This window comes from Mobula hypostoma, chromosome 14 (assembly GCF_963921235.1).
Source record: "Mobula hypostoma chromosome 14, sMobHyp1.1, whole genome shotgun sequence".
In the NCBI taxonomy this organism is placed as follows: domain Eukaryota; kingdom Metazoa; phylum Chordata; class Chondrichthyes; order Myliobatiformes; family Myliobatidae; genus Mobula; species Mobula hypostoma.
Window position 1 is genome coordinate 73212330 of NC_086110.1, and position 26901 is coordinate 73239230.

The window sequence follows — 26901 nt, forward strand, 5'->3', positions numbered from 1 at the left end:
CCCAGCTCAAACCCTCAAGACCGAGGTTGTGTTGAGGGTGGGGGCTATCAGCTTCACACATCGGGGACTTGCAGATCGAACAGGGAGAAATTAAATTCTTCCAAGGGAGCCTGTGAGTTTAAACTGAGTTTCAAAAAAAAAACTCTATTCTTCACTGCCTGGAAGTTCTCAATAGTTTTAGGCCTCTTATCTATGAAGAGGTGTGCTGGCATTGGAGAGGGTCCAGATGATTTGACAGGAATGATTCGGCAAATGAAGAATGAACGGATTAAAGTATGAGGAGCATTTAATGTCTTTGGGTCTGTACTCGCTGGAGTTTAAAAGAATGAGGCAGATCTCATTGAAACCTATGTAATATTAAAAGGCCTAAATAGAGTTGATGTGGAGAGGATGTTTCCTAGAGGGGGGAGTTTAGGACTAGAGGGCACAGCCTCAGAATAGAGGGACGTCTATTTAGAATGGAGATGAGGAGCAATTTCTTTAGCCAGAGGGTGATGAATCTGTGGAGAATCAAGTCATTGTCCATCTTGGGCACTAGCCTACAAAGTACCCAGGATATCTTAAGGGAGCGGTGACTCAGAAAGGCAGCGTCCATTATTAAGGCCGTCCAGCACCCAGGGCATGCCCTTTTCTCACTGTTGCGGACAGGTAGGAGATACAGAAGCCTGAAGGCACACACTCAGTGATTCAGGAACAGCTTCCTCTGCCATACAATTCCTAAATGGACATTGAAGCTTGGACACTACCTCACTTTTTTTAAATATACAATATTTCTGGTTTTGCATTTAAAAAAGTCTATCAATATACGTAATTGATTTACTTGTTCATTTATTATTATGTTTTATTATTATTATTATTATTTTCTCTCTCTGCATTGAAGTGCTGCTGCTATGTGGACAAACTTCAGGTCACATGCCGGTGATAATAAACCTGATTCTGATTCTATATTTAAAGTGGAGGGTGATAAGTTATTGAATAGTCCGGGTGTCAAAGGTTTCAGGGAGAAGGCAGGAGAGTGAGGTTGAGAGGGAAAATGGAATGACAGAGTATATTCGATTAGCTGAGTAGCCCTATTCTGCTCCTACTGCATATCTTATGGTCAAATGATCTGTGTATGCTGCTGGTAGTCTAGCCCCAATTCACTCAGTCTAGTTTCAAGAAAGCTGAAATTGCCTTCAACTTAATATTCAGACCCTAAAGGCCATTGTCCATCAGTTTTAACTGTGTCCATGACCCATCAGTTCTACCTATCTCTCAGCACACTACCTCTGAATCAGGTTTATTATCATTGACATATGTCCTGAAATTTGTTTGGGCACCACTACTACTAAGGAGATATACAAAATAAGTATGTATAAGAGAGCAAAATGATGAGATAGTGTTAATAAGCAGTTCAGAAATCCGATGGCGGGGGGGAAGAAGATGTTACTCAAACATTGAGTGTGGATCTCGAGACTCAAGTACCTCCGGCCTTATTGTAGCAATGAGAAGAGGGCCAATCCTGGATGATCAAAGTCCTTCATGTTGGATGCCACTTTGTTAAGGCATTATGTTTTGAAGATGTTCTCATTGCTGGGGAGGCTGGTGCCCATGACGGAGCTAAGTAAATTTACGACGCTGTAATAGGTGATCCGAAAACTCCTGTTGGTTGAGTCTTATTTGTCTGTGATATGCAAGGCAGCATGGTGTGATATGGAGAGTAAGCTGTTGCCCATCTCGGCTGCCCCTCTCCACACAGCTGATGAATCCAATAGAACGGCAGAGACCGATGCAGTTTGGCATCACAGGAGTTGCCAGTCAGCATTGATCTCAATGTAAGACTGCCTTAGGGACTCCAGCTCCAGATTTTCCTTCAGAGTTTACTTCTGGAATCTTCCCCAACAAGTGGGTGTAGCTGCAAGGCAGCAAAGGTCTCTGGTCAGAGTTTTCCTTCTCCTAGAAGAGCTGCCAACCACGGCTGACGAGCTCCATCTGCCCCGAGCTACTGGCTTTAATGTGCCAGTAACCCGCCTTTGCCCCTTCTGCTGTCAGTAGAAGTGATTCCACCGGGCTTAGTAGCTAAGTCACAAGTAAAAATCAGGAGCTGGACTTGGTTGTCAGAGGCTATTTGAGATGCATGTCATGGTAATAGGTAATCAGAGCCTTTTCCCACTACCATCCCGGCCAGTTATGACAACCTTCAGGAACCAGAGGTTACCTACTTGTGGAGTTATACGGCACTAAAACAGTTTCTGCGGCCCGATTCATCCGGGCCTATCAAGATGCCCATCTAACCCAATCCCATTTGCCATGTTTGGACTATAGTAGATTAAAAGTTCAGTGCAACGTGGTTGACCGTAGGGCCCATACTTGCACGGCGCTCAGTGATGTCCCGAGTGCAGAGAGAGACACAGGAGCTGAATGAACAGCTCACTGATGTCTCATTAGAACTGAACAGAACAGAAGGAAAATAATAAACTCTAGGCCATCCGGGTGGCTAACTAAAACTCTTAAGTTATAATCCGACACTGTCACAGTGGCTTGGAACGCAATACTAAATTAATACCACTCCTTTACAGCATCAATCTAAATTGTAATCATCTTTCCCAGAATGTAATAAGTGAGCCTTGCTGTCGCTGTGTTTTGGTCAAGACCCGACAAGACTGAAATGAAAGGAAGAGAGATAAATACAACCACATAGAAACCCTACTTGGCTGAAATATGTGTTCTCATGAGCATGATTGCCAACTGCCTGCCTGTGAGAGCACCCAGACTCCACGGCGGAGTCCATGGTTCTGACAGTACTTTGCTTAATTGTCCTATAGGGTGGCAGGATGGAGATACATCTCTACCAAAGGAGGTGTAAGACACCCCTTCCCTCCACTAGCCCGCAGGTCACCCTTGGGCAAGGTGTAGCACCTGCTTAGCTCCCTCCCTGATCGGGGTCATGTGAAGACCTGGGAGTAGGTGATGGATGGTCGCATGCGCAACTGGCGCATATCGCAAGTCCTGCTTATCCGACCATTGACGCCAGGCAGACAATCTTCAAAGGGTATTGATAATGGTTAGTCTCACCCATTTTGTAAAGACACTGGCCAGAAGAAGGCAATAGCAAAGCACTTCTATTGAAAAGAACAATCATGGCCATGGATAAGACCATGTTCGCCCACGTCATAGGACACGGCACATATGGTGATGTTGATGACTGTTCTGTGTTCTATCAATTTGTGGTCCATTGGTCCCTGTGTTCCCTCCTCGAGGAAGGATATACCTCAACATTATCTCCTTGAAGTTTGTACTGGGGGAAGATTACGATGATATTCTGCACTGCTTGAACTGGGTTTTGGCACTCATAGAAGGGAGAAGAATTTAGCCTGTCACTTTGGCATTAAGTGAGGTGCGTCACTCATGGCTCCTGCTCAGAGATTTAGTCACAGAGTGACCAGCACAGAAACCAGACCTTCAGTCCAAGGGAGCCACACTGAAGATTGAAGATTGGCTTGATTTGCCTCAAGAACTTTGAATCATAGAGTGAAATTTGCTGCTAGTGTCAAGAGTGTGCAGTGGACAGCCCTTTAGTGATGCCACGCTTCCGGTGCCAATATACCATGCCCACAACTCATTAACTTTAACACGTACATCTTTGTAACATGGGAGGAAACAGGAGCACCCCGAGGAAACCCCTGCTAACTATAAGGACTTACTTTATATTAGTTCTACACACCCCCACGTCCTCATCTCCCCGCAGAGTCTACCACCCAACTACACACTAACAGGAATTCAGTGCCCAATTAACCTGCCAACTTTCAGACCTTCAGAATGGTGAATAATGGCCAGAGAGCCTTTCATTTGGGTCTGAAATGAATTTCACACTTGGGTGGTGTTGACTGACCTGCCTAGCTCCATCTCACCCCGTCACTGGAAACAGTTCTTTCATGTTCTGGGCACGGGCAGGGATTTAACATTTCCCAGCATTTGGGAGGGTCATGTTTCACGTTCTGGGTCTGAGTTTGAGTGATGTCTGAGTGCTATAGCTGACACCTTATAAAGGCAATGAACGTCAACTATTTATGGTGGCCACAGGTTGACTAGTTGAGATCTGAAATCAATTCCTCAAATTACCAGTAAAAATTACAGAATTTACAAATGTTATAAAAACAGAAATGAACTCTTTTAGTTCCTTTAATTATTAGACCTCGCGAGCCTCTTCCAGGCCATGCGCTTTTCTCACCACTAACATTGGGCAGGAAGTAGAGGAGCCTTAGGGCCCACATCACAGGTTCAGGTACTCTTATTCAGAATCAGAATTCAGTTTAATATCACTGGCATATATCATGAAATTTGTTAACTTTGTGGCAGCAATACAATGCAATACATGATAAATATAGAGAAAAAAATCAAATTAGTATATGAATCTATATTAATTGCTTAAAATAAAATATGTAGTGCAAAAACAGAAATTAAAAAAGCAGTGAGCTTCATGGGTTCAATGTCCATTCAGAAATCGGGGCAGAAGCTGTTTCTAAGCTGTTACATGGTTCTATGGTTAAATCGTTGAGTGTGTGCCTCCAGGCTTCTGCATCTCCTTCCTGATGGTAGTAATGAGAAGGAGGCATTACCCTGCACCCTGTATCCGTCAGGCTCCTGAAACAAAGTAGATAACTTCACTCACCACAACATGCATACTTACATTTAAGGACTCTACAACTAATGCTCTCAGTATTATTCTTCATTCATGCAATTTGTCCTCATTTGCACATTGGTTATTTGTTGGTCTTTATTGATATATAATTTCATTTCATAAATTTCCATTATTTCCTTTTCTCCTGTAAATACCTACAAGAAAATTAATCTCAAGGTAGTGTACTTTTTTTGATAATATATTTTACTTTGACTATTTTCAATTATTTCGGGACCTCAAGGATGCAGAAGGTGAAGTGCTATATGTCCCTCGTACTCAGAGAAAGAGTCACCAAGGCGTTACACAATAACGTAGGAGCAGTCTCATCAACGTCTTGTACGAGTACAACATGGTGTCCCAACTCCTATACTCAGGTTGGGTGGGACTAGAGCTGGAGGTCATAGGTTAAAGGTGAAAGGTGAAATATTTCACGGGAAGCTGAGGGGGAACTGCTTCACTCTGAGGGTGGCGGAAATGTGGAACAAGCAGAAGTGGTGGATTTGGGTTTGATTTCAACATTTAAGAGAGGTTTGGATAAGTACATGAATGTACGGAGGGCTATGGTCCAGGTGTGGTTCAATGAGATTAGGCAGATTAATGGTTCAGCACAGACTAGATGGGCCAAAGGCTCTGTTTCTGAGCTCTATAGTACTGAGAAAATGTGCCTACATCTACGCTTGGAAACTGTAGAGGTAATAAAGAGTATCGCTTTGTTTTTTCTGAAGAAGTGTTTGCTTCCTGTACTGATTGAGCAGATGCCTTTAAGATGCACTCATAGCTGAGTGGCATCAAAAACTTGTACAAATACTCAGAATTCTGAACGGTCTGTGAATACTACCTCACTATGCTGCTCCCTTTTTGCACTGAGGTCTCCGTTGGTCAGGGTTGTTGATAAATGTTGCATCCTAACTGTCTAGATACACAAGCCAGGGCAGTACAATATGGAGAGCAAGTTGTTGCACTTGCAGCAGTCTCCCCATCTCAATGAATCTAAGGAACCCAAAGCAAAAGCAGAGACTGAACCAATTTGGCACTGGCAGCGTTGCAAGTATCGCCATTCAGCATTGAACTCAACGTAGGACTGCCTTAAGGACTCCAGATCCGGATGTTTGCCTTGGGGCTTACTTCCAAAGCCTTGCCTGTGACTGCTGCAAGGCAGTGGAGGTTTGAGATAAGAGATTTCCTTCTCCTAGATGAGCTACCAACCAAGGCCGATGAGTCCCACCTGCCTGAAGCAACTAGTTTTAAGGTGCCAGTTGCCTGCCTTTGCCCCTTCTCTTGTCAGTAGAAACTGTTTCACTAAGCTTAGTAGCCAAGCTGAACTCAGTTGTCAGAGGCTATTTGAGGTGCAAGCTTTTAGGAGCATTTAATAGGTAGTGGGAGCTTATCCCCATTACCACCCCTGGCTTTGACAACCTTAAGCAACCTGTGTACACTATTTATTTATGCATTTTTAACATATCCTTTTTGTAAATTATGGTAATTTTAATGCCATGCACTGTACTACTGCAGTACTATGCCACATTTCACGTGACATCAGCGATTCGGAATCTCACCTCCACCACCGAATCCGACTGTGTGCTCCGGATTCCCCTTCTTTTGTGCGCTCCTGTTTGCGTTTTCCTGATGGAGAAGATTTAGAGTGGAATTTTGGCCTCGCATTATATAAACGGGATATGTGCTAATTGCACACACATGTTAAAACCCACTTGCAAAGTTTTGATTTCACTCATGGAGCCTAACGCACAATCACCACCACATTCTCTCCATGCAGCTGAGCAAAAATTCCTCTCTTGCTTTACAAGAAAGATTTTTTTAAAAAAGCCAGACTACTTTTGAGGTAGGCATCAGGAGGCAAGGCTAATAATAAAATGAATTCTTTGAAGGGACAAGTATTGAGATTCAGGTTGGAGGCCCTAGTAATTCCAAAGTGCCTCTTGGTGGGTTCCTGTAATGACATCCTGTCTGTACGAAGGGCACTCAAGTTGTCCACATAATAGTAAGCCTTTTCCTTGATGTCAAAAGCCATTTGTATTGGAGTGCAAACACATTACAGCACACAGGAAGAGTTTGTGGACAGTGCACTTGTATAGGGAGTAATCGGGTGACTCACCTGATTAAAGCTATAGAACTCTTTACAACCTACTGTTAAAGCACACAAGCTCTGTGGCTGCTGTTGTCCAGAGAGGTCGTTCTATTTAGGAACATAAAAAAACTGCTGCTGAGTGGACCTGTGGTGTAGCATTGTTAACAACATAATTGCTCCCACTGCAATAAAGGACTGAAATCAAGGACCCAATCTGTCCTATCTGTTCTCTAACAGCCAGTGGCTCCATGGACAGTGCCATTCCCCTCAGCTTTTTCATCACCTGGAAACCGTCCTGGATGTTCCAGAAATCAAAGTTCACATTAAATTTATTATCAAAGTACAGTATGTGTATGTCACTGTATACGACGTTGAGATTCATTTCATTCACAGTCAAACATAGAAATACAATAGAGTCAATGAAAATCTACACATAAACAAAGACAGAAAAACAACCAATAAATCTCCCCGTCTTGGCAATAATCAGGGGAAGGATCACAAATTCAAATACAAATCCCATTTTCTTTCTGCTTGTTTGTCAGCAAAATATTGAAGACAGTGAAAAGGTGAATCTTTGACTCTGATTTCAGTCATAGTGCTATTCATCACAGAAACAGGCACCTTGGCCCAACTCATCCATTCTGAAGAAGTTGACCAATGCACGTTAGGCGCACATCCCTCCAAACTTTTCTATCCACAGACCAGTCTAAATGACTTTGAAATATCATTTTGGTGCTACTTAAATGTTGAAAATGACCAGGCGGCAGTGTGGTGGTTATTGTAAAAGTATTTCAACGCCAGGGGTTTAATTCCTGCTGCTGTCAGTGAAGAGGTTGTACATTCTTGCCGCGATAATCTTGTGGGTGACCTAATTGCTCCTCCAGTTTCCTCCCGCATTCTAAAGACGTACAAGTTAGGGATAGTATGTTGTGGGCATGATATGAAGCACAGCGACGCTTGTGGGCTGCTCTCAGCACAGTCCTCACTGATTTGATTTGAGTGGATGCAAACAATGCATTTCATTGTGTTTCAATAATGTGACAAATGAAGCTAATCCTTAATCTTTAATCTTTAATTGTACCTGCCTCAGCCACTTCCTGTGGCAGCTTGTTCCATGAACTCACCATCCTTGTGAATAATTTGTCTCTCAGGTCCCCTTTAAATCTTTCCCATCTCATTTTAAACTCATGCCCTCTGGTTTTAGACTCGCCTACCCTGGGTACAAATGACTGGCTATTCACCTTATGGGTCTGTCCGCCAGAAAAAGCAGGATCTCCCAGTGGCCACACATTTTAATTCCACGTCCCATTCCCATTCTGATATGTCTATCCACGGCCTCCTCTACTGTAAAGATGAAGCCACACTCAGGTTGGAGGAACAACACCTTATATTCCGTCTGGGTAGCCTCCAACCTGATGGCATGATCATTGACTTCTCTAACTTCCGCTAATGCCCCACCTCCCCCTCGTACCCCATCGGTTATTTATTTATTTATATACACACATTCTTTTTCTCTCTCTCCTTTTTCTTCCTCTGTCCCTCACACTATACCCCTTGCCCATCCTCTGGGCTTCCCCCCTCCCCCTTTTCTTTCTCCCTGGGCCTCCCGTCCCATTATCCTCTCATATCCCTTTTGCCAATCAACTGTCCAGCTCTTGGCTCCATTCCTCCCCCTCCTGTCTTCTCCTATCATTTTGGATCTCCCCCTCCCCCTCCCACTTTCAAACCTCTTACCAGCTCTTCCTTCAGTTAGTCCTGACGAAGGGTCTCGGCCTGAAATGTCGACTGTACCTCTTCCTAGAGATGCTGCCTGGCCTGCTGTGTTCACCAGCAACTTTTATGTGTGTTGCTTGAAATTCCAGCATCTGCAGATTTCCTCATGCTTGTGTTATCTCTACATCTGTTGATTTTACACTGACACCAGGCAGACAGTCTCTGAAGAGTATTGATGATGGCTGGGGTCACCCATATTGTAAAGACACTGGCCAGAAGAAGGCAATGGCAAACCACTTCTGGAGAAAAATTTACCAAGAACAATCATGACCATGAGACCATGATCATCTACGTCAAATGCCATGGCACATAATGATGATGATTTAATTGGTAATTACAGTAACTTTTCTGCCTTTGTACTAAACTGTGTTGCAAAACACAATAAAAGCCATTAAGAGAATCACTGAGGTCTCCTTCCAACTCCCCCCCCCCAATTTGTGGCAATTACCAGGAGTGTTACAGACAAAGGGCCCATAACATTGTTGAGGATCCCTACCACGCATCCCACAATCTCTTTGACCCACTACTACCAGGAAGGAGGTACAGGAGCATCAGGACTAAGACTGGCAGACTGGGTCACAGCTTCTTCCCACAGGCTGTTAGACTAATGAATATCCTGTCACCGCTGAGGTCTCATTACTAGAACGGCGAGCTGTTTACTGTTTAAAGTAGCTGTGTTGCACACGATATGCATTTTGAATGACATTTTATGAACTTACTCATGGTGATATTTTTAAAATTGAGTCCTGAAGATGGGTCCCGGCCTGAAACATCGACTATTTATTCTTTTCCATAGGTGCTGCCTGATCTGTTGACTTCCTCTTGCATTTGGTGTGTGTTGCTTTGGATTTCCAGCATCTACAGAGTTTATGTGCTGTGTGTGAAATATATTTTGTGGGAGCACCATGGTCTGGAGGAATGTTGTTTCATTTGGTTCTATGTATGTACAGACAGATGGCTGAGACCCTTCATCAGTCCCATATTGTGCTGTTCTGCTTGACGTTCTATGTGCTGTCATCCACGAGTGTATGTTTGTGGTCTTCTGCTGCTGTAGCCCATCCACTTCAAGGTTCAAAATGTTGTGCATTCGGAGATGATCTTCTGCACGATTTTGCCCACAGAACTGTTGTTCACTAGATTTTTTTTTGGTTTTCACACCATTCTCTGTAAACTCTAGAAACAGTTGTTCGTGAAAATCCCAGGAGATCAGCAGTTTCTGAGAAACTCAAACCGCCCTGTCTGGCACCAACAATCATTCCACGGTCAAGGTCACTTACAGCACATTTCAAAGTACAAAGTACAGTTATTATCAAAGTATGTAAACATGATACAACCTTGAGATCCGTCCCCTTACAGGCAGCCACAAAACAAAGAAACCCAAAAGAACCCATTAAAAATAGACCATCAAACACCCAATGTGCCGGAGGAAAAAAAAACAAATTATTCAAACAACAATTGCAAGCAAGTAGTGTTCTGAGCTGAAGTGCACAAAGTGAGTCCTTCCACAGACCCTTAGTTCAGTGCAGAGCAAGCTGACCTGGCCCGACCTTCGCCTAAGGCCCCAACACCCCGACCTTTTCAATCTAGACCAACATTGAAATCGGCATTCAAATGCTGGGCTCAGTTGCCTCGTTATGCATGCGGTCTGTACCCTGCTGCCTCGATTCCAGCATGTACTCGACCTTTCCAGTTCAGCCCAGCCTGGTGCCCAAATCATCATCCAGACATTGAGTTCAGTCACTTTCGTACGTTCTGGGGCCTGGACCTCCCTCCCCCTCGATTCAGCATGTATCCAACCTTTCAAACTGGACCTGGCACTTAAATCGATGGGAACTTGTCAATTCCTTGTTTTCGGTGACAAACCCGCCGCCTCGCCTCATCTTGGTCCTGCCACATCGAATTGCCTGCAAGTCCAAAGGGAAGCTACGGGCTATTGCTTGGGATGATTGCTTGCCAGAAGAAGTGTGATTAACAAAGTATTTAATTGTTTTCTTTCAGCCACCAGTCAGAAGTCGCTGAGATTCACCAGTACCGTCTTAAAACATTCTGATGCTTGGTCTGAACGACATTTGAACCTCTTGACCATATCTGCATGCTCCTATGCACTGAGTTGCTGCTACATGATTAGCTGGTCAGATATTTGTATTAATGAGCAGGTGTACACAGGTATACCTATTAAAGTGAGCACTGAGCCTACGTTCTATGTACTGAACGTATTAGCCATGAATGTAAAAGTTTTGAACGGTTTCTTCTTTTATGTATATATTTTATTCTGAATAAGGTTTATTTTTGGATAAAAATCTCCCCTTGTCTCAAATATATTTCAGTTTGTTCATTCACAGGATGTGAACAATGCCAACATTCAGTTTCCCATAACCTATTCCCACTTAAACTGAAGAGCTTGTTAAGAGTTTGCCAACGTTGTGAGGCTGGAGTAATGTATATGCCAGACCAGACGTGTTTCAACAATTCAATTGCTGTTAATAGTTGCTATTAACAAGAATAGTTTTGTTTTAAATTCCAGGTTTATTTAATTGCTTGAAAGTAAATTCCCTAGCCACAGTGGTGGGACTTAAACTCACATCTCTGGATCAGTAGTCCGGACTGCTGACTGCTGGTCTAACAGCTTAACCATTAACTACATTGTCATATCCTGTAGTAGTTTTTCTTCTTTGTCAGTTCCCTTAATATTGTGCACAGATGAGAGGGAGGTTGGATTGCCCGGCATACAATAAAGGCATTGACAGCAACTTTTGTCAATAGCCGTCTGAGTTCTTTGAGAAATATTGTTCTGTGTTTTGGTGCTAGATCAGCTCGTGAAAACCAGGTGTATCAGCAATAATTTTATTTATTTATTTATTTAGGGATACAGGCAGACAGGCCCTTCTGTTCCTTTGAGCTGCACTGCCAACAACCCCAATTTAACACGAGCCTCATCATGGGACAATTTACAATGACCAATTAACCTACTGACAGGTATGTCTTTGGACTGTAGGAGGAAGCTTGAGCACCCAGAGGAAAACCTATGCATTCCACATGGGAGGATGTACAAACTTGTTACAGAGGACACTGAGATTGAACTCCCCAGCTTTAAGAGCATTGCACTAACTGCTGCGCTACTATGGAGTCCAACTTCCCCTGAGGAGAAAGTCATCCGGAGTCCACACATCCACTTCTTGCTCAAAAGGCCAGTGATGTGGATACAGGGACAAAGGACTATCGTGGCGCCATTCAGATAGTAATCTGCCTTCCTGTTCTTGCTACCAAAGTGGATAACCTCACATTTATCCACATTAAACTGCATCTGCCATGCATCTGCCCACCCACCCAACCTGTCCATCACCCTGCATTCTCATAACATCCTCCTTACATTTCACACTGTCACCCAGCTTTGTGTCATCTGCAAATTTGCTAATGTTACTTTTAATCCCTTCATCTAAATCATTAATGTATATTGTAAGTAGCTGCGGTTCCAGCACCGAGCCTTGTGGTACCCCAATAGTCACTGCCTGCCATTCTGAAAAAGACCTATTAATCCCTACTCTTCGTTTCCTGTCTGCCAACCAATTTTCTATCCATCTCAGTACCCTACCCCCAATACCATTTGCTCTAATTTTGCACACTAACCTCCTATGTGGGACCTTATCAAAGGCTTTCTGAAAGTCCAGGTACACTACATCCACTGGCTTTCCCATGTCCATTTTCATAGTTACATTCTCAAAAAATTCCAGAAGATTAGTCAAGCACGATTTCCCCTTCGTAAATCCATGCTTAACTCCTTTCACGACAATTCTTCAACTTCACAACTCTTAAACAAAGTAAATCCCATTTAGTAACTTATCAAGGACTTTGCAAAAACAATTAGTTCTCGCAGAAAATCGAATTCAGATTCTTTGAATGAAAATAAACTGATACATCCAACCCTATTAAATCCTCTGCATCATTACACATTTCGTTCCCGTGCTGATTCTTCATCTTGGGAGGCGCACCATCTTGTTAACATAACAGTTTTGTTTGCTGTTGTTTTGTTACTTGTTATGTTCCGTTTTGTTGTGTTTTGTGTTGTTCTGTCGAATTCTGTGGCCATGTTATGGTGATGCCAGAATATGTGGCAACACTTGCTGGCTGCCCCCAGCACATCCTTTAGTTTTGTTGGTTGGTAAAGCAAATGTTGCATTTTATTGTACATTCTGATGTACACGTGATGAATAAACGAATCTGAATTTGAATCTAAAAGGAGGTATAGAAACCTGAAGTTCCAGGTTCAGGAACAGAGACTTCCCTTCAATCATCTGGCTCTTGAACCAAATGGAACTGTCCTAATGACTATCTCAGTATAGCAATGCTCTAACCAGTTTTCAGAACTTTGCACTAAAAGGATTTGTTTTTAGTCCTAAACAACAGGAATTCTGCAGATGCTGGAAATTCAAGCAACACACATCAAAGTTGCTGGTGAACGCAGCAGGCCAGGCAGCAACTTTGGTGTGTGTTGTTTTTAGTCCTGTTCTGTTCTCTCTGGTAAAAACTGAGGAAAATTTGTGTTTAATTGTGTTGCAAATTGTTAAATTTACTTATTTTCTTGGACAGCACAATATTGTAGCAGTTGGCACAATCGCTCTACAGTACCAGTGATCACCCGTCGGGGTCAAACTCCCGCCACTGTCTGTAATGAGCTTATACATTCTCCCCGTGATGGCGAGGGTTTCCTCAAGGTGCCCTGCTTTGTTTACACATTCCGAAGATGCAGCAGTCTGGGTTTATGAGTTGTGGGCACGCTATGTTCGAGCCAGATGTGTGGAGTACTTGCAGGCTGCCAGAGAGAAGTATATTTTTATGGACTCTATAACTCTTACTTGATAGTCTCTTGCAATTATTTTTCATATATTAACTTGAATTCCTGTCATCTAACATTGATACACACATTGATCAGGTTTCTCAACCTGATGCCTGATGTCAGATTTATTAAATCTAATCTGCTCACTACCCTAGTACCACCTGATGGCATGAATATCGATTTCTCCTTCCAGTAAACAAATTCAACCTCCCCCTTCCTCTAATCCACCCTCTGAACCTTTACATCTTCTTACCTGCCATTTACTTCCCCCCTGTGTCCCCTCCTCCTTCCCTTTCTCCCATGGTCCACTCTCCTCTCCTTTCAGATTTCTTCTTCTCCAGCCCTTGACTGTTCCCAACCACCTGGCTTTGGCTATCACCTTCCAGCCAGCCTCTTTTCCCTACCCCCACCTTTTTATTCTGGCACCTTCCCCCTTCCTTCTCAGCCCTAAAGAAGGATTTCAGTCCGAAACATCAACTGATTTTTTCCATAGATGCTGCCTGACCTGCTGAGTTCCTCCAGCACTTGGTGTGTGTATCAATGAAATGGTACCCTAGCTTTCAAAAAATAATTATTGGTGGTGTTTCCGACTGTGCAGAGGCTACCTGCTTGGAACTGCTGGATGCTTGCGTGTGGTCGGAATTAAAGCAGGCTTTCTTTATAAAGAAAGCAGATTGTCTCCTGAAAGCCTGCTCAGAGCTTTGAAACATTCCTTTCAGCAGCAGCAGGAGTATTTCAATACAGCAGTCGTCATTTACTATCTAATCTTTAACCCTCATGACTTCGAAGAGAATGACTTGATAGGAATAAGAGACTACAAGACAGTTTTTACTTTTAGTTAATTCTCTGGTGGGTGGTGGGGTGGAGATGTGTCTCTACCAAAGGAGGTGGCAGGCACTTCTTCCCTCCACTAGCCTGCAGGTCACCCTTGGAAAAGGTGTAGCAGCCGCATAGCCCTTCCCAATCAGGGTCATGTGAAGCCATGGGAGCAGGTGGTGGATGGTCGTACGAGCAGCCGGTGCAGATCATAAATCCCAGTTATGCGACCACTGATGCCAGGCTGACAATCTCTGAAAGGTATTGATAATGGCCAAGGGCACCCATCTTGTAAAGACACTGCCCAAAGAAAGCATCGCCAAACCACTTCTGCAGAAGAATTTGTCAGGAACATTCATGGTCAGGGATAGACCATGATCACACATGTCATACGACACGATACATAATGAACAAACAAATCATTTGCTGTTCTAACTACGCTGCTACGCTGACTTCATTCACGATGAGTGCTAGAGTTTCCACTTGCAAGTACGTGAGTGTGTTTGCCAGTGTCTGCGTGTGTAACTGTACGTGTGCGTGATTGTGAGTGTCTGTGCCTGTACGTGTGTGAAACGCCCTGGTTTCCTTAGCTGCGTAGGTATAGGGAAGACAATCTCCAGCCCCGCCAAACGTGTGAGATTGAAGTGTGAGCCCTCCCCAAACCCCGGTTGTGTGGATGCTGTGTGATTTGCTACCCTGTTACAAATTAACGCCACAAAATACCAGACAGCACACTGCATACGATTAAAGGAATTATATGTATGAACCTTAACTAAAGGGTTAGTAAAGAATAACAAAAAGAAAAGGGCCCATTCTAATTAAACAGTCAAATTTGCACAAGTTGGAGCTCATCTTGAACCTCTCTGTAACTCACGCGCTGGAGCCTCGGTCAACGTGAAAGCGCACACGACATTCCGAACGTCACTCGCAATCCATCTCGAACAAATAGATCTCCCACTGGATTGTATGCTATGACCGGTTCTCCCCATCGTCTTCTTTCATCATCTCCTCTCGAACAAAAGCTCCAAGCCCACCCTTATCGACCCTCACCAGAGAAACCTTCCCTTAATCCAACCACCCTAATTGAATGGCACACATTTCCCCTCTCTCTATCTTCAACAGTAACCCAAACAAGCTGAAAACGAGCAGCTTGCACAGAACAGCACAAAATGATATACATACAGCACAACAGCAAAAAATATGAACCAGGGCATTGCATGTGCATGTGTGAGTGTGTGTATGTGTGTATGATTGTTTATGTTTGTGAGTGTGAGTGCCTGTGTGTGTGTGTGCATGTGTGTGTGTGTGTGTGTGTGTGTGTGTGTGTGTGTGTGTGTGTGTGTCATTGTCATAGTCATACTTTATTGATCCTGGGCGAAATTGGTTTTCGTTACAGTTGCACCATAAGTAATAAATAGTAATAAAACCATAAATAGTTAAATAGTAATATGTAAATTATGCCAGGAGATAAGTCCAGGACCAGCCTATTGGCTCAGGGTGTCTGACCCTCCAAGGGAGGAGTTGTAAAGTTTGATGGCCACAGGCAGGAATGACTTCCTATGACGTTCTGTGTTGCATCTCGGTGGAATGAGTCTCTGGCTGAATGTACTCCTGTGCCCACCCAGTACATTATGTAGTGGATGGGAGACATTGTCCAAGATGGCATGCAGCTTAGACAGCATCCTCTTTTCAGACACCACCGTCAGAGAGTCCAGTTCCATCCCCACAACATCACTGGCCTTACGAATGAGTTTGTTGATTCTGTTGGTGTCTGCTAGTGTGAGATTGAAAGTGTGAGTGTGCGTGTGTGTGAGATCACCATGTGTGGATTTTTGTGAGGTGAGTTTTTCTTAACATTTTCTTTCTTGCTCTCAATTCAACCAGGCTGTGAAAGTTCTGGAGAAACTGACAAAAGAAAATAAAATCTCTCAATAAAAGTCTGACTGCTCATCGTTGAAGTGGTGGAACAACAAGCAAATCGGCAGATTTGTTCGCTCAGTGGACCTGATGCAGTGCTGGGATCAGGACTAGCTGAAACATCATCTGATCAGTTTAATGGATGACAAAAAAGCTAATCATCAATCTTATCAGATTCCATCACCTGCAGCCATCTATTGCTCCACTTATCACTTGCCAGCCTCAGTCACTATTCCCACTCTCCCCTCCTCTATCTTTCCATCACTCCTTCTCACCTGGATCCACCCATCACCTGTCAGCTCTCCTCTATCTTTCAACCCAGATGAAGGGTTTGAACCTGAAACATTGATTGTCCATTTCCCTCCACAAATGACCTACCAAGCTCCCTCTGCAAATTGCTTTTTTTTTACTTTACCTGGACCTTTTACACCTTTATCCTTTCTTCCTCCTTGTAATATAAAATTTCTTTGTCACCTTTCAATTCTAGTGAAGGGGCAACAACCTGAAAAATCAGCTCTGATTCTCTTTCCGCAGATGCTGACTGTTCTTCTGGGTTTTTCAAGCACTTTCTATTCTGTATTAGCTGCAGTTTATAATTCTTTCCCTTAAATGCTTTCATTATAGCTTGAACACAGTGATTAATCTGTGGAACTTATTCCACAAACAGGCACAATGGATAAATTATTAGAGGTCTGGATATTGATGTGAAGGCATGAATTCAAAAACCTTGCCACTGCCGTTAAATTTAGATTTAATTAATTCAATGTCATAAGTCACAAATTTGTTAACATTAGCAGAAGAGCAATCACTTGAGTTGAGTCTGATGCTCTCCTAAGGGGTTGTCTATTGGTGGGGCCTCAGGCGGGGTGACTGTAAAGGTCGATCCAGGATCCACATAAATGGAGAAGGCATGAGTGCAGCTTTGTTGAACGTAGGGAGGGTGATGCATGGGCAACCAGCACCTTGTCCTTGACAGATTGGAGTCAGGGTCCACTGGAAAGACAATTGGGGTGCCCATCACCACTGTAGCCTTCCTCTGCCTTCACTGCTGTTGTGATGTCAGAATCTACTGACAGCTTCACTCTTGGTTAGCTCGCTCTTTGTTTGAGACCTCCTCCTTTGGCCTTACCACCATGCAGGAGATCCAGATGGCAAAATTCCAGACAGCATCACTGTTAGGATCTCAGGAACTCACAAGTGTCTCCACCACAACAGGTCAATGATCCTCAGAGAAGTGTTATCATAGCTTAACGTGTTGGTGAGGCCACATCTGGAATACTCGGGATATTTTTGGTGCCTTTACCTGCAAAGGGATATCGGAGATACTCTCTAGGAGCTTCACCAGACTAATTCCTGATATTAGAGGTTTAGACGATAAACAATAGGTGCAGGAGTAGGCCATTCAGCCCTTTGAGCCAGCACCGCCATTTACTGTGATCATGGCTGATCATCCACAATTGTCCTAGCAAGAGAAGCTAGACTGGTTAGGGTTATGTTTGGAAGGATGTGGAGTAACCTTACTGGTAAAGCAGCAAACGTAATAAAAGATATGACACATGCCAGACCTTCTCTCTTCTCCCATCTCCCGTCAGGCAGAAGATGCAAAGGCCGAAAAGCCCATACCACCAGGCTTAAGGATAGATTGAGAGAACTACTCACTGATATAAGACTGTGGAACATTTCACTTGTATATCAGGTGGACCCTTGACCTCAATCTACAGTACATTGTACTTTGTCTGCACTAGAGTTTCTCTGTAACTGTTGCACTTTAGTCTGCACTCTGATCCTGTTTTACCTCGCACTACCTCAATGCACTGAGTGATGAAATTATCTGTATGGATTGGATGCAGAATGGTTTTCACATTATCTCAGTACATGTGACATTATTAAACTGCTTACCGGCTCCCCATCGTCCATACTTCATGAATAGTGACCTGAGTGGAGACTTAGGAATATTGATGTAGAAGGATTCTTCATTGCTGTTTTCATAAATGTTGTTTGACTAGTCAGGGTTGTTAATTCCAAGCTGAACCCCTGGTCTGGCCTCTACCCTTCAACCAGTTCGGCACGGGTGACCTTACCAAGAGCCAAAGCATAAAGCCCTGACTCCAGCCAGCATAGCTGTCCAGGTCTTTGAGACACGTAAGCCTCCAAGGTTTTCGTTCTCGTTCGGGCATATTCTGGAGTTAGGGTATATAGCAAATATTAATTTCACCAGCAACTAACCCTCAGATTTGAATGTGGATTGTAGATTGGATTTAAAATGTAGGTCAGAACAATTAGTCCTCAGATGCCTGCATATGCATGAATACAGCCCAGAGTCAATGGAGATAAACATTCATTTTACGTGTCTGAGTGTGGGTGCAAAGAAATAGTGTGCAAAAACTATATGTAATTCAAAGGAAGCATTGTAGATCATTATAACTATAGAATTGTCCTGCTGTTACCTTTGATCTTTAGCATATAAAAATGTCATGAAATATTGGGCCGGGAGGCCTCTTCTTACCAGAGTGTATAAATATGATGCCTTTTGATTGTTTTTGCTAAAATACTTCTATGGATGGAGTGAGAGCAGATGTGCATGAAATTGGGGAAATGTGATTGAGGGCAGAAATGCCATCCCCTTCTTGCAAAAATGCCATTCCCTTCTCGCAATTCCTCCGCCTCCACCGCATCTGCTCTCAGGATGAGGCTTTTCATTCCAGGATGAGGGAGATGTCCTCTTTTTTTAAAGAAAAGGGCTTCCCTTCCTCCACCATCAACTCTGCTCTCAAACGCATCTCCCCCATTTCACGCACATCTGCTCTCACTCCATCCTCCCGCCACCCCACTAGGAATGGGGTTCTCCTGGTCCTCACCTACCACCCCACCAGCCTCCGGGTTCAACATAACTCCGTAACTTCCGCCACCTCCAACGGGATCCCACCACTAAGCACGTCTTTCCCTCCCCCCCCTCTGCTTTCCGCAGGGATCGCTCCCTACATGACTCCCTTGTCCATTCGTCCCCCCCAAACCTCCCCACTGATCTCCCTCCTGGCACTTATCCTTGTAAGTGGAACAAGTGCTACACATGCCCTTATATTTCCTCCCTTACCACCATTCAGGGCCCCAGACAGTCCTTCCAGGTGAGGCAACACTTCATCTGTGCTTCAGCTGGGGTGATATACTGCGTCCGGTGCTCCCGATGTGGCCTTCTATATATTGACGAGACCCAACGCAGACTGGGAGACCGCTTTGCTGAACACCTACGCTCTGTTCGCCAGAGAAAGCAGGATCTCCCAGTACCACACATTTTAATTCCACATCCCATTCCCATTCTGACATGTCTATCCACGGCCTCCTCTACTGTAAAGATGAAGCGACACTCAGGTTGGAGGAACAGCACCTTATATTCCATCTGGGTAGCTTCCAACCTGATGGCATGAACATTGACTTCTCTAACTTCCGCTAATGCCCCACCTCCCCCTCGTACCCCATCCATTATTTTTATACAGACATTCTTTCTCTCACTCTCCTTTTTCTCCCTCTGCCCCTCTGACTATACCCCTTGCTCATCATCTGGGTTCCTCCGCCTTGTCTTTCTCCCCGGACCTCCTGTCCCATGATCCTCTCGTATCCCCTTTGCCTATCACCTGTGCAGCTCTTGGCTCCATCCCTCCCCCACCCCCCCGTCTTCTCCTATCATTTTGGATCTCCCCCTCCCCCTCCCACTTTCAAATCTCTTACTAACTCTTCCTTCAGTTAGTCCTGACGCAGGGTCTTGGCCTGAAACGTCGACTGTACCTCTTCCTACAGATGCTGCCTGGCCTGCTGCGTTCACCAGCAACTTTGATGTGTGTTGCTATGTACAAGATATATCCACTTTAATCCCAAATATGAACACTGCAGCCTGATCACAGGCCACACACATCAAAGTTGCTGGTGAACGCAGCAGGCCAGGCAGCATCTGTAGGAAGAGGTGCAGTCGACGTTTCGGGCTGAGACCCTTCGTCAGGACTAACTGAAGGAAGAGTGAGTAAGGGATTTGAAAGTTGGAGGGGGAGGGGGAGATCCAAAATGATAGGAGAAGACAGGAGGGGGAGGGATAGAGCCGAGAGCTGGACAGGTGATAGGCAAAAGGGGATACGAGAGGATCATGGGACAGGAGGTCCGGGAAGAAAGACAAGGGGGGGGGGGCGACCCAGAGGATGGGTAAGAGGTATATTCAGAGGGACAGAGGGAGAAAAAGGAGAATGAGAGAAAGAATGTTTGCATAAAAATAAGTAACAGATGGGGTACAAGGGGGAGGTGGGGCCTTAGCGGAAGTTAGAGAAGTCGATGTTCATGCCATCAGGTTGGGAGCTACCCAGACGGAATATAAGGTGTTGTTCCTCCAACCTGAGTGTGGCTTCATCTTTACAGTAGAGGAGGCCGTGGATAGACATGTCAGAATGGGAATGGGATGTGGAATTAAAATGTGTGGCCACTGGGAGATCCTGCTTTCTCTGGCGGACAGAGCGTAGATGTTCAGCGAAGCGGTCTCCCAGTCTGCGTCGGGTCTCACCAATATATAAAAGGCCACATCTGGAGCACCGGACTCAGTATATCACCCCAGTCGACTCACAGGTGAAGTGTTGCCTCACCTGGAAGGACTGTTTGGGGCCCTGAATGGTGGTAAGGGAGGAAGTGTAAGGGCATGTGTAGCACTTGTTCCACTTACACAGATAATTGCCAGGAGGGAGATCAGTTGGGAGGGATGGGGGGGACGAATGGACAAGGGAGTTGCATAGGGAGCGGTCCCTGCGGAATGCAGAGGGGGGGGAAGGGAAAGATGTGCTTAGTGGTGGGATCCCATTGGAGGTGGCGGAAGTTACGGAGAATAATATGTTGGACCCGGAGGCTGGTGGGGTGGTAGGTGAGGACCAGGGGAACCCTATTCCTAGTGGGGTGGTGGCAGGATGGAGTGAGAGCAGATGTACGTGAAATGGGGGAGATGCGTTTGAGAGCAGAGTTGATAGTGGAGGAAGGGAAGCCCTTTTCTTTAAAAAAGGAAGACATCTCCCCTGTCCTAGAACAAAAAGCCTCATCCTGAGAGCAGATGCGGCGGAGACGGAGGAATTGCGAGAAAGGGATGGCGTTTTTGCAAGAGACAGGGTGAGAAGAGGAATAGTCCAGATAGCTGTGAGAGTCAGTAGGCTTATAGTAGACATCAGTGGATAAGCTGTCTCCAGAGACAGAGACAGAAAGATCTAGAAAGGGGAGGGAGGTGTCGGAAATGGACCAGGTAAACTTGAGGGCAGAGTGAAAGTTGGAGGCAAAGTTAATAAAGTCAACGAGTTCTGCATGTGTGCAGGAAGCAGCGCCAATGCAGTCATCGATGTAGTGAAGGAAAAGTGGGGGACAGATACCAGAATAGGCACGGAACATAGATTGTTCTACAAACCCAACAAAAAGGCAGGCATAGCTAGGACCCATACGGGTGCCCATAGCTACACCTTTAGTTTGGAGGAAGTGGGAGGAGCCAAAGGAGAAATTATTAAGAGTAAGGACTAATTCCGCTAGACGGAGCAGAGTGGTGGTAGAGGGGAACTGATTAGGTCTGGAATCCAAAAAGAAGCGTAGAGCTTTGAGACCTTCCTGACGGGGGATGGAAGTATATAAGGACTGGACATCCATGGTGAAAATAAAGCGGTGGGGGCCAGGGAACTTAAAATCATCGAAAAGTTTAACAGTGTGAGAAGTGTCACGAACATAGGTCGGAAGAGATTGAACAAGGGGGAATAAAACCGTGTCGAGGTATGCAGAAACGAGTTCGGTGGGGCAGGAGCAAGCTGAGACAATAGGTTGGCCAGGACAGGCAGGTTTGTGGATCTTGGGTAGGAGGTAGAAACGGGAAGTGCGGGGTGTGGGAACTATAAGGTTGGTAGCAGTGGATGGGAGATCCCCTGAGCGGATAAAGTCGGTGATGGTGTGGGAGACAATGACCTGGTGCTCCTTAGTGGGGTCACGATCGAGGGGTAAATAAGAGGAGGTATCCGCGAGTTGTCACAGGCCATGTGGTCTTGTATAAAAGTCTTAACCGCTGGCTCTCTATGTAGTCTGATTGTTCTTGTTCCAGGAGGCTGATGAAAACAATAAATTAAGAATGTTTCATCAACTACTGAAGAGGGTGCAGCTTATTTTTTTATTGTGCCAATGACATTCCGTGGCATGTTGCCTCCAGCAGAATTTTGAGAACAGGATTATATCTACTCCACCACTCACCAACATCGTGGCAGAACTTTCAACCCAGAACCACTCTCCAACACTAATCCCATATCCCTCAATTCTCTTCATACATTAGAATCAAACACATACTGGTCTTTATGCATTTATTCACATTTTATTCTATATCTGTACTTTAAGCTCCAACTTTAATTCTTTGTAATTGTTGAATGTGGTTGCTTTTTGTTGCATGTTGTGCCCTGACCAACACACCAGAGCAAATTCCTAATCAATGGAAGTGTACATGGTGAATAAAGTTGATCTTTGACACCCAATACTTACTGATCTTTGTCCTGAATCTAATTCAGCGCCATTATTATTGAATTCTGTGGCTGAATTGCCATTGTGCGGTAGTCACAGTACTTGTCAGGACGGCCATATCTTGATAGTATACGCCAGAGAGTACATACGATACTAAAGTATTGTATACCATACTTTACTCCCCAAACAGATCATTTTACTCCCAGTTGAAGGCAGGTCAGTGAGCCCCAGGTGGGCAGAGGAAACTTTTCAAACTGTCTCTCTCTTTTGCTGTTACACCAATGGTGTTTAGGGCAGCGATGAAGATGCTCCATCTCTGGCGGTGTTCAGGGCTTCTTTCATCATGTCAGTAGCTTCGTCTCGGTTTTCACTACTGTCAGTCATGCAACCCCCAGGTGGAGACTCAGGAACGTCATCGCATGCAGGTGTAGGATTTTTATTGCTGTTTACATGACAATTTTGTTTTATCTATCAGGGTTGTTAGCCCTAAACTGAACCTCCAAATCTAGAGGATCAGTGGACCACTACCCTTCGGCCTGTTTGGCAGGAGCGACCCTACGAAGAGCCAAAGCAGAAAGTACTGACTCCAGCCAACATAACTCTCCAGGTCATTGAAGCGCGCAAGCCTCCAAACCATGACAAGATTGTGGTCCATGTGAGGGCATAGTCTGGAGATAGGGTAGATAGCAATCAGTCTTCAGATTTGAATGTGCAGAGTATCAGAGGGCCGTTGATGGTGTAGACTGAGTGAGGGGAACAAACACCAGGTTAGCATAGTTTCTATCCCACTGTTATCAAAATGCTGAACAGACATTTTGGACTTTTGGCCTCACAATCTACCTCATTATGATCTTGCACTTTATCATTTACCTGCATTGCACTTTTCTCAGTAGCTTTTATACTTTATTCTGCTTTGTTATTGCAAATGTCACTCTACTCTTCCAGAAGGGAGAAAGGCCGAAGAAAGGAAACTATAGGCCAGTTAGTCTGATCTCAGTGGTTAGGAAGATATTGAAGTCTCAATTTTTAAGGATGAGAACTCGGGATCTTGGAGGCAAATGATAACCTAGACATGGTTTCCTCAAGGGAAAATCTTGCCTAACAAATCTGTTGGAATTCTTTGAAGAAATAACAAGCATGGTAGACAAAGAAGAATCAGTTGATGTTGTGAACTTGGATTTTCAGAAGGTCTTTAACAAGGTGCCACACATGAGGCTGCTTAACAAGCTATGAGCCCATGGTATTACAGGAAAGATACTGGCATGGATAAAGCAGTGGCTGACTGGCAGGAAGTAAAATGTGGGAATAAAGGGAGTTTGTTGGGACCAATACTTTTTATGTTATATGTCAATATTTGGATGATGGAATTGATGGCTTGGTTGCAAAGTTTGCTGATGATATGAAGATAGGTGGAGGAGCAGGTAGTTTTGAGGAAGTAGGCTACAGAAGAACTTAGATTAGGAGAATGGACAAAGAAATGGTAGATGGAATACAGTCTATGGAAGCATATGGTCATGCAGTTTGGTAGAAGAAATGAAAGTGTTGACGATTTTCTAAATGGAGAAAACATATTTTATAAAACTGAGATGCAAAGGGACTCGGGAGTCCTTGTGCAGGATTCCCTAAAGGTTAATTTGCAGGTTGAGTCTGTGGTGAGGAAAGCAAATGCAAATTCATTTCAAGAGGACTAGAATTTAAAAGCAAGGATGTAATGTTGAGACTTTATAAAGCACTGGTGAGACATCACCTGGAGTATTGTGAGCAGCTTTTGGACCCTTATCTTAGAAAAGATGTGCTGAAACTGGAGAGGATTCAAAGGAGGTTCATGAAAATGATTCCAGGATAGAATGGCTTGTCATATGAAGAGTGTTTGATGGCTCTGGGCCTGCATTCACCGGAATTCAGAAGAATGAAGGGTGACTTAAATATCAAATGGTGAAAGGGCTTGATAGATTGAAATGATAGAGGAGCCTCAATGGGCTAAATGGCCTAATTCTGCTCCTATATCTGTTTGTCCTACATTTATTCACCATATACATTTACGTGGATTAGGATTTTTTTGGTTGTGTGTTGGTCAGGGTGTGACATGCAACAAAAAACAATGTTCAACAATCATAAAGTTCAAAGTAAATTCATTATCACAATGCACATATATGACCAGATACAACCATGAGATTCACTTTCTTGTAGGCATACTCAATAAATGCATAAACTAATAACCATAACAAAATCAATGCAAGACCACACCAATTTGGGCATTCAACCAATATGCAAAAAACAGCAAACTGAAAATACAAAAAGAAAGAAATAATAATAATAATACATAAGCAATAAATATCAAGAACATGAGATGAAGAGTCCTTGAAAGTGAGTCCACATGTTGGTGGAAATATTTCAATGATGAAGTGAGTGAGGCTGAGTGACGTTATCCTCTCTGGTTCATGACCCTGATGGTTGAGGGTAATAACGGTTCCTGAACCTGGTGGTGTGAGTCCTGAGGCTCCTGTACCTTCTTCCCGATCGCAGCAGCAAGAAGGGAGCATGTCCTGAGAGGTTGAGGGTGGGGGGGGGGGCGGTGTGGCGAGCGATGGATGCTGCTTTCCTGCAACAGTGCTTCATGTAGATGTGCTCAATGGTGGGGAGGGCTTTACCTGTGATGGACTGGGCCACATCCACTAATTTTTGCAGGACTTTCCAGTCAAGGCCATTGCTGTTTCCAAACCAGGTTGTGATGTAGCCAGTCAATATGCTCTCCATGACACATCCACGACCTTAGCAAGATGATGCTAGTGAACCACGGCAACGTCCTGTGAGCTGTGGAGAATATTTCTAAATATACCTCTTTCAAATTACTATCACCGCAATCTGCAGCATGTAATTTCCCTTTAAGCAACGTACTTTTAAATCAATTATAAAGAATTATATAAATATACAGTTGGAGGTGAAAGTATGGCCTTGAAATAAAAAGTAATGCACATAAGTACATACACTCAGTGGCCACGTTTTTACGTACAATTGTACGCCTTTTCGTTATGCAAATACCTGATCAGCCAATCAGGTGGCAGCAACTCAATCCATAAAAGGATGCAGACATGGTTAAGAGGTTCAGTTACTCTTCAGACCAAACATCAGAAAGGAAAGCAAAGTGATCTAAGTGACTTTGATTGTGGAATGATTGTTGGTGCCAGATGAGGTGGTTTAGTTATCTCAGTAACTGCCAGTCTCCTGGGTTTTTCACACACAACAGTCCCTAGAGTATACATAGAATAGTGCGAAGAAGAACATCCAGTGAGCAGCAGTTCTGTGGGCAAAAATAATGAGAGAGACCAGTGGAGAATGGCCAGACAGGTTGAAGCTGACAGAAAGGCAACAATAACTCAAATAACCATGCATTACAACAGTGGTGTGCAAAGGACCATCTCTGAATACATAACATGTCAAAGCTTGAAGTGGATGGGCTACATCAGCAGAAGACCATGAACATACACTCGCTTTATTCTGTACAGGAGGTGTCTAATAAAATGGCCACCGAGTATAATCCCAAAGACAAGGTAAGTCAGATCCCTCCTCACCATCAGGACTAACTACATAAGGCATTACCTCAAGAGGCAACATCCAACTTTACAAAAATATTGCAGGGACCTGCGGACCTGAGTTTTAGGGAAAGGTTAAGTACGTTAGGATTATATTCCTTGGAGCACAGGTGAAGGAGAAGAGATCTGATAGAGGTGTTCAAAGTTATGAGAGGTAGAGATAGGAGCCACACTCATGTCCCCATCTATATCAACGGAGCTGTAGTGGAGTGTGTATCAAGCTTCAAATTTCCTGGTGTCCACTTTTCCGAGGATCTCACCTGGTCCCTGAACTCCTCCATCCTAATCAAAAAGGCACAACGGTGCCTTTATTTCCTGCGGAGCATCAAGAAAGCTCACCTCTGTCCCAGGATACTGACGGACTTTTACCGCTGTACCATTGAGAGCATGCTCACCAACTGCATCTTAGTGTGGTATGGCAATTGTCCCGTATCGGACTGCAAAGCACTCCAGCGTGTAGTGAAAACTGCCCAGCGGATTATCGGCACCCAGTTGCCCACCATTGAGAATATCTACCATAAACGCTGCCTGAGCAGGGCGAAAAGCATTATCAAGGATGCATCTCACCCCAACCGTGGGCTTTTTACTCTCCTCCCATCCGGTAGGCGCTACAGGAGCCTCCGCTCCCGCACCAGCAGGCACAGGAAGAGCTTCTTCCCTGAGACTGTGACCCTGCTGAACCTCACATCACAGCGCTAAGCAGTATTGCACCCATATT